The sequence below is a fragment of the Magallana gigas genome, chromosome 10, assembly GCF_963853765.1.
Source record: "Magallana gigas chromosome 10, xbMagGiga1.1, whole genome shotgun sequence".
NCBI lineage: Eukaryota > Metazoa > Mollusca > Bivalvia > Ostreida > Ostreidae > Magallana > Magallana gigas.
This window is the reverse complement of record NC_088862.1, coordinates 35,512,930-35,526,419: the sequence shown is the minus strand read 5'-3', so window position 1 is coordinate 35,526,419 and position 13,490 is coordinate 35,512,930.

Genomic DNA, 13,490 nt, shown 5'->3' with positions numbered 1-13,490 from the left:
AGCATATCTCCCAACTGTCTTCTAGTGTACTGCAAACAATTAAAATAAAAATTCTTAGTCAATAGCAGTATATATTTAATGTGGCTATAGAAAGAAAAAGTTAACGTATGTTTTTAATAAATTCGCTTTTCTCGAATCCGTGTATCTGTAATGGTAATGGTTTCACACCGCTGTGCATCTGTGGTTTAGAATGAATGTATAACACACTATGACTATGAATTGTTTATGAGTCGCTAGGTTTATTTACGTCAGCGTCATAGAATATAAGTATCATTTAATATTTATTGGTTTGATGAGATATCGGCGCTTCTGATTGGTTGAAAAATTTCTTTGATACCTGCATCAATAAAATTTTCGCCGGATCTACTTTTCTCAACTGCTCTGATCTAGCACTATTTATAGAACGGGAATTTCCAAGATAAACACTGTCAACGAAATGTAAAGTTGTGTCTGTTTTATTGTCAGCAAACAAAAAGCAAACTTGTGAATATAAAAACTTGAAAGTTTAACCTTCAAGAATAAACAAAACACTATGTTTGATTCACGAAATAGAAAATTAAGCGTCCTCTCACGATTTCGTCTGCTTGAGATCAATCAACATTTACAGCGAGGCTGGCTGTTCCTTTTATGGATTTCAATATTATAACGAACATTAAGGCATATAAACTTTCACGGTAACACTGCTGTTCAAATTTGGTAACGATAATTTTTAAATTTACACACGTAGATGATCGGTCATCAAAATAGGCGTCGTAAAGAAAAGCTATGAGTAGGCCTAATGCATCAACTCCTTCGGTGAATTCCAAGCGGCAGATAATATATACCATTTAAGTACATCACTGGCTATCTAGTTACCACAAAGTTTACAAAAGTCGCTTATACATACTATTCTTTGTCGACATATCAACTATTTGATATCGCCTCTCCTTGGATGGTTACGTCCAGTTGCATTTTCCACCGATCTCGCATGAAACTAGTTTTATTACGAATTTTTCTGCACAGTGAATAATATCACAAGCTATCGCATGTATTTTTCTTTCGTTTTCAATTCAGCCGGTTCAGATTTTAACTCACTATTTGTGTTTAATCCATTAAATTCAGTTCAATAGCTATGCATCAGCTGAAGGCGCATCCATTTTGAATATTGTTGCTGTTGTTATTTTGTATTCATACGCGCCGCTTCATTTACATTATTTACATTTTTGATCAATGACACTTCACATTTTTTGATTTGAAAATGTTATATTAAATGATAAGAAATGAAGATAATAATTATTCTATTGATCGACGTATCAAAGAAAAAATTGACTGGAAAACTTTTTCATCAATGCGCTACGCGCATTGATGAAGTTTTCCGGTCAATTTTTTCTTTGATACGTCGATCAATAGAAAAATTATTATCTTCATTTCTTAAATCAAATTTCTTTGTATTTGAAATTGGTAAATATCCCCTAAACATTGTTTAAAGACGATCAATAGTGAGCAGTTATTTTTAAACACGTAGGCTTGCTAAATTTTCCATAATAGACAACTATTAGTCTATAAAGATTTACAACGTATATACATGTAGTATACAACTGAATTTAACAACATTATTTATCAATTACAGATAAAAAATAAGTACAACAAACAAGCATCGTAACAAACAAGGAGATCCCAGAAAAAAAATGTTGTCGATGTTACAATTTCTTTAAATTTGACAACTCACATCCTGAGTAAGCACAATTAGTACGGTATTAGTTTGAATGATTTCTATATTGTGTGATTTTATATGTGCTTTATCTAACACGTTGAACTGAGGTTTATATTTGCAATGCTTGCCAAGTGAATTATATCATTTCGACGAGTTAGATAAAGCAAATATAAAATTACACAATTAAGATGTTAAATTAAGTTCATGCAAACTCATTTATATCATAAAGCTTTTGAGACAGCACCTTAAATGACAAACATTTGATTTTTTTTTTAGAATAAACGGTGATGCAACTTTTATTTTTGCGGGAATTGTAATCTTGCTGTTCAATAGGAAACTAGGGATAAATGTAACTGTTTAATTGTAAAGTTTCACTTTATTAGACCTTGATCTAATATTTCATCTTAATATTTTTTTTTGAATGCTTTATCATTTATTTGAATAAAAAACCCTGAAAACTTCAATTGTCAAGTTGACAAATACAAAGTTGCGAATGCTTGTTTGTTTGATTTGACTCGAACAAGGAACAGTTGTTGATATTTTATCAGACAAACAGTAACAACCCGAAATTGAAAATATTGAATAAGGATACTTACTGATGGTAAGATAAAAGTCTTGAGAGGTATTTAAGTACTGAGTCTTGAATGAAAACACAATTAAACGAAATTTGCAGTTTTCTTAACCTATAGTTTTTTTCTTCATACATGTATTTGTTATCTAAATCTTCGACAAAATCCATTTAAATCAATTTTTGGCAGTAGAAATGGTTATTTATTCGAGAAAACTTGAACACCTAGAATACTGAAGCGTTGAAGCGAGAGACTGTGTCAAAACAGTTACATAGATACATAAATAAATAATAAGTAGAAATGATTAAAGTCAGAAAGCTTTTGAGAACACGTTGGCATGATAAAACGTCTCTTATATATACCAGAAATCCTTGGAATTTGTCAAAAAAATACATTTATCCTTGATATTACTCTCATGTTGAAATGTTAAGCAGTTATTGTTAAAATGATAGAACGATATATTTTTTACCATTTTAACTCTCATTTTGATGAAATAATATTTACATAAAAATTTGTGGTCATTAGTTTATGTTTCGTTATTTTGATATAATTTAATTATGGTTGTAACGCGGCATTTGATTGGATAGAAAAATTTAGTTAAATTTGTATAACCTGGTTTGCACGTCACAAGACACGTCACAATGCACCAACGTACTAATTCACTTGACGTTACGTTTAAATTTGGAACAGATTTATATCATTTTTAAAAGTAAAACGGACTCAATTTGTACAGCAAATTCCAGAAAATTAAATTATAAGGAATGAACTCAATATCTACCCAAGTTATACTCGTATAACCTGGGTTGGAGCAATTTACGCTTTTTTATAATCCGCTTCGCGGATTATAAAGCGTAAATTGCCCCAACCCAGGTTATACAAGTATAACTTGGGTAGACATTGAGTTCATTTCTTAGATAACATACATGTATTTTTAAAATGTTTTTGTCCAGAAATATTGTATATAAATGTGCATATCGTACATACTGTGGTTTCATTAATATTCAAGGGTATCAATTTTCGTGGATAAAGTGAAAATCACAGTTTCAAGGATACGTAAATTCGTGGTTAATGACCCCATCAATACAAAATGTTAATAGAAATTGCATTACAATGAACATTAAATTTCATAGATAAACTTAAAACGAAATCCACGAAAATTGGTATTCAACGTAAATTGGTGAAACCACATTATATAGTTTTCTGCAATTTGCAGGTGTCATAACTGATATATGTAACTGAAATTCATTAACTTTGTTACAATACACATATACACCATATATTAAAGGAAACTTCATTTACATACAATACCAAAATAGTTGATGATTAGACTGTTAAGGTGTATGATAAAAATATCTAAGCATTTATCATTCAAATTTGAATGATACGCGTGTCGCATAAATACCTATACTCTGTCCAGAGTTTTTGCTTCAATCACTTTTTACTTGATATTTCGATAATCATAAATACCTTCGTGCTCAAACTACGTTCATCCACTAATATGTAAAATGTCTAGATTATCTGTTTTGAAACGCCCCCTTTACCGCTTCAGGTTTCAATACACATCCCAAAATAAAAAGTCTACGGGAATTTTGCATTGCAATAGCCATTAAGAAGCCCAGATGATAACGTTGAAAAATTGCGCGAGGTATCCCGAGTGCTTCCGAATGGAGAAAAGATGTTAACAATTCCCATTATAAATCTCCGTAAGAAATTTTTTTTCGTTCCTGTGAACTTTTACGAGTTAAAAAAATTGTTCAATAAAGATATCTTGGATATATTCCCTTTCATCGATTTCAACTGTATTTATTTCACAGATGTGCGTATTTTTATTAAAAATCATCAAAAAGTAATGGAAGCATTTATTTGTGACAGATTATTATGAATACACATTCCATTTTGTATTACAATTTATAATATCATTTTATCAAAATGTTTGTATTGAAGACACATTTTTTTCAAGTTCATGTCGATGTTAAAAGCTTGTGGGTGACATCGAGAATTTCAATTTGATAAAAATTGGAACACATTCAAGCAAGTTATTTTGGAGTTACGAAAAACGGCTTGCTATTATCTAGATAATATATCATACCAAAGATATAATAGGATTAATCTACAAATATCTAGTTTTTCAATACATAAGACTTACCCTGTCGAGCAACAACTTCCTTCCATCGACCATATTATCATTGAACCAAAAACAAATACGAACGCACCTTCATTTAACATTTTTGATTTGAGAGTTTTGACTATAACTAATAATCAATTATACTTTTTCTTTGTTGTGTTTCTGATCAATATGACACAAATACCATTTTTATATATATTGTCGATATCAGCTGAAAGATCAGATATGGCAATGATTTGAATTTTGATTTTGTTCATGTTCTCACGAGTGACATTTTTGTCTTCTTGTGAGAAATTTAAACTAACATTATGACATACATTGATGTTTTGATATTGTGTAACATGACTGTGAGAAATTCTGATTTTAGAAATCCCGTGTTTATCGTTTCTTTGTTGAAAATAATCTTACAATTAGCCTATGCATTTGTAAATCAACAACCTTAGATATATTTGATAAATGTAATGACTTTATGTAACACTCTCTGATCAGGCTTAAAAGATGAGACAATACGTATTGCGAATTTAGTCATTCTATTATATGATTAGAAATTAACCAATATAAGGGGAGATTTGCAACAATTTGCATACAATTAAGGACAAAAGTCTTTACACCTCAGCTAATAATCTACTCTGTTAATATTAGAATGATATAACAGTTTAATACAATTATACAAATAAAAAGTTGACGTCATAAATGTTATTATTTTACAATAATACTGTATTTAGGACGTAATACGTAATTTATTATCAAATATGGTTGTTTATTTCTTATTGATGGATTGAAATTTACATCGAATTTAACTTTATCTAAAAAAAAAAAGTTTGTGGAGAACACAAACACAATTTTCTTATCTTTATTGTTAAGCATACATTTGTTTTTTTGTTTTTTTTTATTCAATATGTATGTAGTGTAATGTTGTGCCATTAGCAACGACTAAGTAAATATATTTGATATGGAAGAAAAACCAACAGCGGATTTTATTGAGATTAATTATGCAATTTAAAAATAAGGAATATCAGAAGATTGACGTATAAATGAGGCCATCATCGGTTGTATTTGTACCTCCTAAACCATATTTTTATTTAAATTCAGCAATATTTGAGAAATAAACTTTTTAAGGATTCTATTTCTCAGGAAATGTTTTCTAGAGCGAGAAGAAATTGAAAAAAATCATGTTTTAATAAAAAAAAATAATTGACAATTTTTATATCAACGCAAAGTATACTACCAAACATATATACTACAGCCATAAGAATAACTAAAACGTTCTCTTTGCGAACAGTGAGTGGGTCTTCTGTCCAGTATATAATAAGATGAAAGAAAACACATCATTTATAAGATTAAAAAAGCAAATCTAAGCCAAAAAAAAAAAAAAAAAAAAAAAATATTTGAGAACCCGCCTGCTCAAAATTTTTAAGAAAAATAATAAATATACAGAAAAGTGAAAAAGAACAAAATACCTTAAGAATACTAGAGAATATGTTTCAACAAACATCAACAAGTAAGCAATACAAACATATGGTTTTTGACATCTTAGTCAACAGGAAAGAAATATATATGATAAGAGTTAAATTTGGCCCCAATAATTCGCCATTTTTGAAACTGTTTCGGATACAATAAAATGTTACCATTTAGAAGAGTTGATATCAAATATATCTATCACATACATGTATTTGTTTGATTTATTTTCACTCACTTCAAGTAAATGACGTCAGAAGTCACGCTATTTCTATAAATCAATCAGAATCAGTCAAAAATTGCCATTTTTCTCATCTTTTTACGAATGGGAAATATAGAACGCATGCTTGAACAAGGAATTTTTTTTGTCACTTATTAGACTTGGCTAGATACATCTCGGATTAAAATAGTTTGTTGGTTCAAGCATGCACTCTAGTTTCCTGAAAGAAAAACTGCTTAAAAACAAGCTTTTTAAAGCTATAAATGCAAAAATGGCGGGAAAAGGTTGTCTTTACAATGCCATATTTCTAAATTGTAGGCAATTGAATCAATATGAACATTAAGTTAGAAACATCACATAAATATCTGTACAAAGAAAACAAAGAATTACAGTACAATAATATGATATGAATTATTTACCTGTGTGAAGCGCATGCAAGCATTACGAATTTTACGGCTGAGCAAATAAAAAAATCGAACTATTTAGTTCTATGATCTATGAAACTTCTGTCGTCATAATGGGACCCACAATTCTGGTCAAATTGTATTCAGCCTTCAATTTCACATTCTCGCGTTTCATATCAAAAGGCATAAACATTTCAACAGTTCTTATTAAACGGTTTATTGTTTATTTCTTCATTTATGTCCGATACAATGATACTATAGCATTGAATGACTTATTTTTGACGTCGTCGTGTCAATAACTGCCGTCAGGTGAGCAGACAAATTGAATAACGCGCGTTAGCGCGTTATGATAATTTGTCTGTCCACCTGACGGCAGTTATTGACACGACGACGTCAAAAATAAATCATTTAATGCTTATATTTACATTCCCTTACTGAAGAAATCAATTGTTTACTAAATAAATCGATCTAAAGTGCAGATAATGGAGGGAGTGTATGTAAGTAACAGCAAGAACAGCTGTTTTGTAAAACCGGTTTAAACTGGTTTTCACATAGACTGTTGAGATAAGATCGACGAGCTTGAAAAAATAATCCATGATAAATAACTCTTGAAATGTTGCTTTTAACAATAAAGTCATCTTTTTGTTGAATAATTATAAAACAACGTGTTTTGACAACATTCATGAAATACATTTTTTAACTGATAACATAGAAATCACTGTTTGAGAACTACTTATGTAAATCACTCGTAAATTCATACGCAGTGAATAGGTGTTGCATTTAGAGGCATTTAAACATCACGGAATTTAATGGAAAAACACAGTAGAATGTAAATATACTGTTTTAAGTAACCTATTTCTAAAGGTCTTCCTCCGTCTAAGTCCGTCATCCTGTGTTGACAGTTTAATATTTTATCTTCTTCTTGAAAGCTACCTGATCGATTTTTTTGCAAATTTTATTTGCTGTTTCCGTGAGGGAAGGAAAACAAAAATTGTACATTTTGTGACTGTTGCTCCACAGGGACCCAAAGGACAAATCGTTTTGAAAAAAAACTACATAAGTAAGCTTTAATACACGTTTGAAGTAAGAGAAATTTCAACTTAAAATCTCAAATCTAAAAAAAAAATAACTCGTCCCCCCAAAAAATTTTGATTTTAATGTCACACCATCTATTCTGGTTTTGTTTACTTATACAAGGTACATAGTGCTCTGAATAAAGCTTACTGTTTTATGTCTTTCTGTTACTCCAGAAATCGACTAAACAAAATTGATAACATTAAGGTCCACACGTCAATCTAAAGAATAAATACAGGTATACATTAACATTTCTACTTTATCAAATAATTGACAGTTGTAAATCTGGTATCATTCAAAGCTGAAAAATTATCTGGAGTCATTTTTAGGCCAAGTCAAGGTCTTTGTTATCTGGGTAAGTATGTTAATTATAATCTCCAAAAGGAGATTTTTGGCGGTAACCCCTATCCATACAGATCAATATGTTTCGTTAAATTTGATTGTTTACTTGTTCATTTTCATATTCTAGCGACAGTTACATATATTTAACCAGGGATGAATAATTCTTATCGAATTTGTAGCGTTCCAAACTCTTATTTTCTTGTTATCTTACTCTTTCATCATCTATAAAATATTTTTACTGACAGTTTTACTGATTTATTTTGAAAACAAATATTGTACATGTGGAGTGTGATATGTATGTGAACTGAAATCTTGGAAACAGATTAAATGTATTTTTTTTAATACTTGACACATATGAAAGCATTTTTGAGTAGCATTTGATATCTTTTAAATTAAAAATGTGTTCTTAAACAACAAGCATTTTATTGATAGTGTTCTTACAATTTAGTTCCAAATGACGTTTTTATTTCGAAATGCATTGTATGGCTTATGATGTGGTTGCGGTGTTGGGGATTTAATTTTTTGCAATTGCATATAATTATTTAAAAACTGTATAGAAAACTCGCAACGAAATCGCGTCTGGTTAATATTATACAATATTGACTGGGGTTGAGGGCAACAGTGATTATATTAGCCCCCGAGGGACGATATATTGCCCGACGGGAAGCGGAGGGCAATATTTTCGTCCCAAGGGGGCTAATTTAATCAATGTTGCCCGAACACACAGTCAACATTTGTTTTGTTATTTGAAGGAACAAACCAAAATTTAAGAAAGTAATTGAAAACAGATCGCCGTAATTTTCTCAGCTCATCAACGAATTCACGAATTTTGTGCAAAGTTCATTTCCAAAAGATCCTCAGCATCAAACGGTCATTAGTGATATTTCGCCGACCGTAAGAATTAACATACAGATGTTCAACATGATTTTACTTCACAGTTATTCGCAAATCCTTATATCCGTTATGATAGCAAACCGTCGCATTGCGTGTCCGTTATTTGCTTCCCTTGACTGACTGTCTATTATGACGTTAACTTTTTTTGGAGTCGCGAAGAATTATTTACGTCGTCGTTTACGAATCAACAAATCAGAGGCGATTATTTGAAATAGAGGAAATGTTCTCTAGATATTATTCCTAGCCGGTCTATATAATATAGACCGGTCAATACATTTCGGACGAGCTAATATTACAATTATTCACTATTCGTCTATATAGAGTTATATAGCGTGTATATACTACTGAATATAACAATATTTTTTATTCACTGCCTATCAGTTTCCTTTTTTGAGTGTGATCCGATTATCTGTATAACCACTTGCTGACATTGATAAATTGGTATACAAAAATATCGTCTGTGATTAAAACGTTCTAAAAAGGTTCTTTTAATATGACTTTAACAGGTTAACATTGTAATATTGAAAATTAAACATAGTTTATTAATGGTTTTATTTCTAATTGTGTTGTCTATAGTTTAAAATTTAAATTCTTCAGAAATATTTTTTGTACAAGTTAACCACTCTGAGTTTGGTATATCCGGTATTCTTTTTTGGTACAAGTTAACTATATCTGGTCAATCACTCACTTCCTGTCAGCCTTACTTACCAGTCCGGTCTCACTTTGTCTATCGGCTTCAATCTTGTAAGATGCGTGCCTCGAGCCACTAAGTAAGTCTTTTTTATTGAAGTAATAGCTTAAATCTGTCAGTTTTTAATTGTATTTTTGAAGTTTAGTTACAGATGACAATTTTATTATGCAGATAAAACATTCTCTAAAGTATGGCACGCCATTATGGTCTTTAAAGTAATTTACATATTTTTTCTATGTATGAAGTAAGGTTCTATATTTTCCTATTTAGTAATTTGTTATTTCTATTTGTTGTATATTTTTACCAATATTATTCACGACGGCAACGTTTTCCACACAAAAAAAATTATGAAACCCATGTGACTTTTGTTTGCGTTGTGCGTTGTGCAAGGTCAGCTATCTGCCTGCACCAGGCACAATAGTTAAAAATTAGTGAATTCGTTTGGCATGTCTGCTGCGGATCGACAGATACGGAAACTCACACCCAAAGGCCTCGTCATGTTCAACGAACAGTGTGAAAAACTGAAAAGTAAAACCGATGAAACCTGGGCGGAAGTGGAGGATGCTCTTGTAACATCTGGAACATGAGCAAAGGACTTCCAAAAAATAAGAGAAGTAGAACGTTTAATTTCTGTGAAATTCAAAGATTTCTGTATCGCTAGCGAAGACTATAAGAAATATCTACTTTCTCAAAATACAGAGGAGGCATTCAAAGGATTTAGAAGTTTCAATGAACAAATGTTTTTCAATTGTAAAAAGAACAAGTGATGAGTTGAAGGAAACCAAATGTGAACTCCTTGAAACACTAAGTCATGTGTCGTCTAATGTATCAAGTTTTCAAAGAGCTAAAGCGCAAGCTGAAAGGGCGAAACTTGAACTAATCAAGAAAGAAGGTGAGCTTTTAAAACAAAAAACTGATATCGAAGCAAAAAGTAGTATCGTCAGACAGGAGAAAGAAATCATCTCAGCAGAAGCGGACTTCACAGAAGAAGAAAAGATTGATCTTCCGATCTACTCAAGGGAACAGACGACGAGTGCGTTTATCCTCAAACACGACCATAACCCATCAAATACCGAGGATGGCCACATTCAACAAAATCAACCATATTTTGAACAGAATCCACGAATCAGTGTTCAACATCCAGAGGCGGATGACCGACATCCGGGATATCTAAATGGAGTTAATCAAGGTTGTGTTCCTTCGATTCCAATTCATCAAATGCATCAATTGTGTGCACCTTCTAATTCAGTGAATCCAGTTTGTTCTACCTCGATTTCAATGCCTCAAGTTTGTGCTTATCAAAATTCAGTGTCTCAAGTGAATGTCCCTTTAAATTCAGTGTCTCAAGTGAATGTCCCTTTAAATTCAATGTCTCAAGTGAGTGTTCCTTCAAATTCAATGCCTCAGATGCGTGTTCCACATTCAGTTGGTCAACGGAGTGCTCCATTGAATGCAGCTTCTCAAGTGTTCGCGTCCTCGAATTCAATGCGTCAAGTTTGTGTGACTACAAATTCATTGCCTCATATGATAACTGCTCCAAATCTAGTACCACAACGGACCGACAACACTTCGACAATGGCCGACTCTTCAAAGTTTTTGCTACGCAAAGATTTTCTACTCACTAGATTCGCCAACTTTGATGATCGTCCAGAAAATTTCAATTCTTGGAGTTCTTCATTCCGGAGTGTTATACTAGAACTTGGTGTCACAGAGTTTGAGGAAATGGATTTACTTGTGAAATGGTTGGGTCCAGAGTCGTCAAAGTTTGCATGCACACTGCGCTCCGCAAACACCAACAATCCTAGCCTAGGTGTAAAGCGTATTTGGGATAAACTGAACGATAGATTTGGGAGACCTGAGATGGTGGAACATGCTCTAAAACAGAAACTACACTCGTTCCCAACCCTCACAAATAAAGATCATGCCAAATTGTACGATCTCGTGGACATTCTCACCGAAATTGAATCGGCGATGACTAATCCAAAATACGAAATTTGTCTGAGCTACTTCAATTCATCTACTGGAGTACTACCCATAGTTGCCAAACTACCCATATCTCTACAAGACAAGTGGGCCTCTAAAGCAGCTGGATATAAAAAACGGAATGATGTAGCATTCCCTCCATTTTCCTTTTTTGTCGAGTTCATCCGTGAAATGTGTGAAATCCGTAACGATCCTGGACTTGTATGTCAACCGTCCACAAACACAAACATGGCATACAGCAAACCTAGACCTACTGGCGCAGTCACATCTCGTAAAGTTGAAATTGTATCATCAACCCCGTCAACATGTTGTCCCATACACAATGCTGGACATTCTTTGTACGAATGCCGTGGCTTCAAAAGAAAATCATTACGTGAGCGTCAAAACATTCTACGTGATAAGAAATTATGTTTCCGATGTTGTGCCTCACAAAGTCATGTGTCCAAAAATTGTACAGCGGACATTAAATGTGATATTTGTGGTAATCCTTATCATGTCACAGCGATGCACATTGATCGTCGTCCTTCAAAACTCGAATCCCTTACACCAGTCTCAACAGCGAAAACTGCCTTAAGCAATGACGGGGAGTATGAAGAAGGAAAACATGGGATTCGTTCATGCGGGAAGATCGTTTTAGTGGACGTGTTTTGTCAAGCAAATCCTGCGAAAGTTACCCGTGTTTATGCGACAATCGATGACCAGAGCAACCGGACGTTGGTGTCCCCTTTTTTGATATTTCGACTCGGAGTTACAGGATAATGTAAACCCTACACTCTTACGTCATGCTCCGGTGTAACGACAGTCGCTGGACGCCGTGTGAACGGATTGTGTGTCAAAGCCTTGGATGGTACAACTACATTCAACTTACCGGAAGTCATTGAATGTGATTCTATTCCTAGTGAGCATCTTGAAATACCTACTCCTAAAGTGGCTCAATCACAGCCGCATCTACAATGCATTGCACCTTTCATACCATCCCTAGATTGCAATGTGAATGTTGAACTGCTCATAGGACGTGACTTACCTGATGTACATCATGTGCGCGATCAAATTACTGGCAGCCAAGGTCAACCCTTTGCTCAACGTCTTCCACTAGGATGGGTCGTCATCGGTGAAATTTGTATTGGTAAAGTTCATTCTCCAAAGGAAGTGAATGTAAACAAAACGCATTTTCTTAAAGGGCTATTATAAAAAAAAATTGTATTTTATTTTAATATGATAAATTGATAAAACATTGTCTAAAAATAAAATACCACCAAAAATCGCTGTTGAAATATTCATAATTAAATCACACGAAGCGTTCAAAATTTGACTTTCGTGATATGCATATTCAAAAAGCAACTTTCTACGCGCCATTGCATGTGACGTCATAGAAGCAATTCAGCGAGAAGGCGATGGGAGACTGCGGACAGTGATTAGATCATCAGATAAGATAATTAGCCACACGCCGTGATACAGTTGACCCGTTATCGGATTAATATCCACCATGCCTTTCTGTGCTGCCTTTGGTTGTGCTAGTGTGCATAAAAAAAGATGCGGGGTGAGCTTTTTCAGCTTCCCCAAAGATACGGCGAGAAGGAAAGGATGGACGATATTCTGTCGACGAGATAAGTTTGTGCCAGAAAACCACAGTCGTTTGTGCTCCAGACATTTTTCTACGGGCCAACTAGAAAGAGACCCCAATGTATTAGAGCGACTGCCAGAATTAGACTGAAAGGGGATGCAGTTCACGACGTGCCCCTTCGTGTACAAGCTGCGCCGCTCGTCCTACCACCAAAGACTCGAGGAGCATTTGCTAAACGCAACAAGCCTTATGTAAGTCTCTCTTTTATATCTTTTAATTAAAAAATATATTAACATATTCATTCTGAAAAATCCAATTTAAAAGCGTAATATAATTATGATTACTTATACTCAGCAAACAGGCAAATGGTGACATTTAAAGTCGGCCATTTTCTTATTATTACATATAAACGTCATTTTATCAAGCGAACTGGAACTCAGACGCGATTCTTGAATTGTTTTATAAATGATATA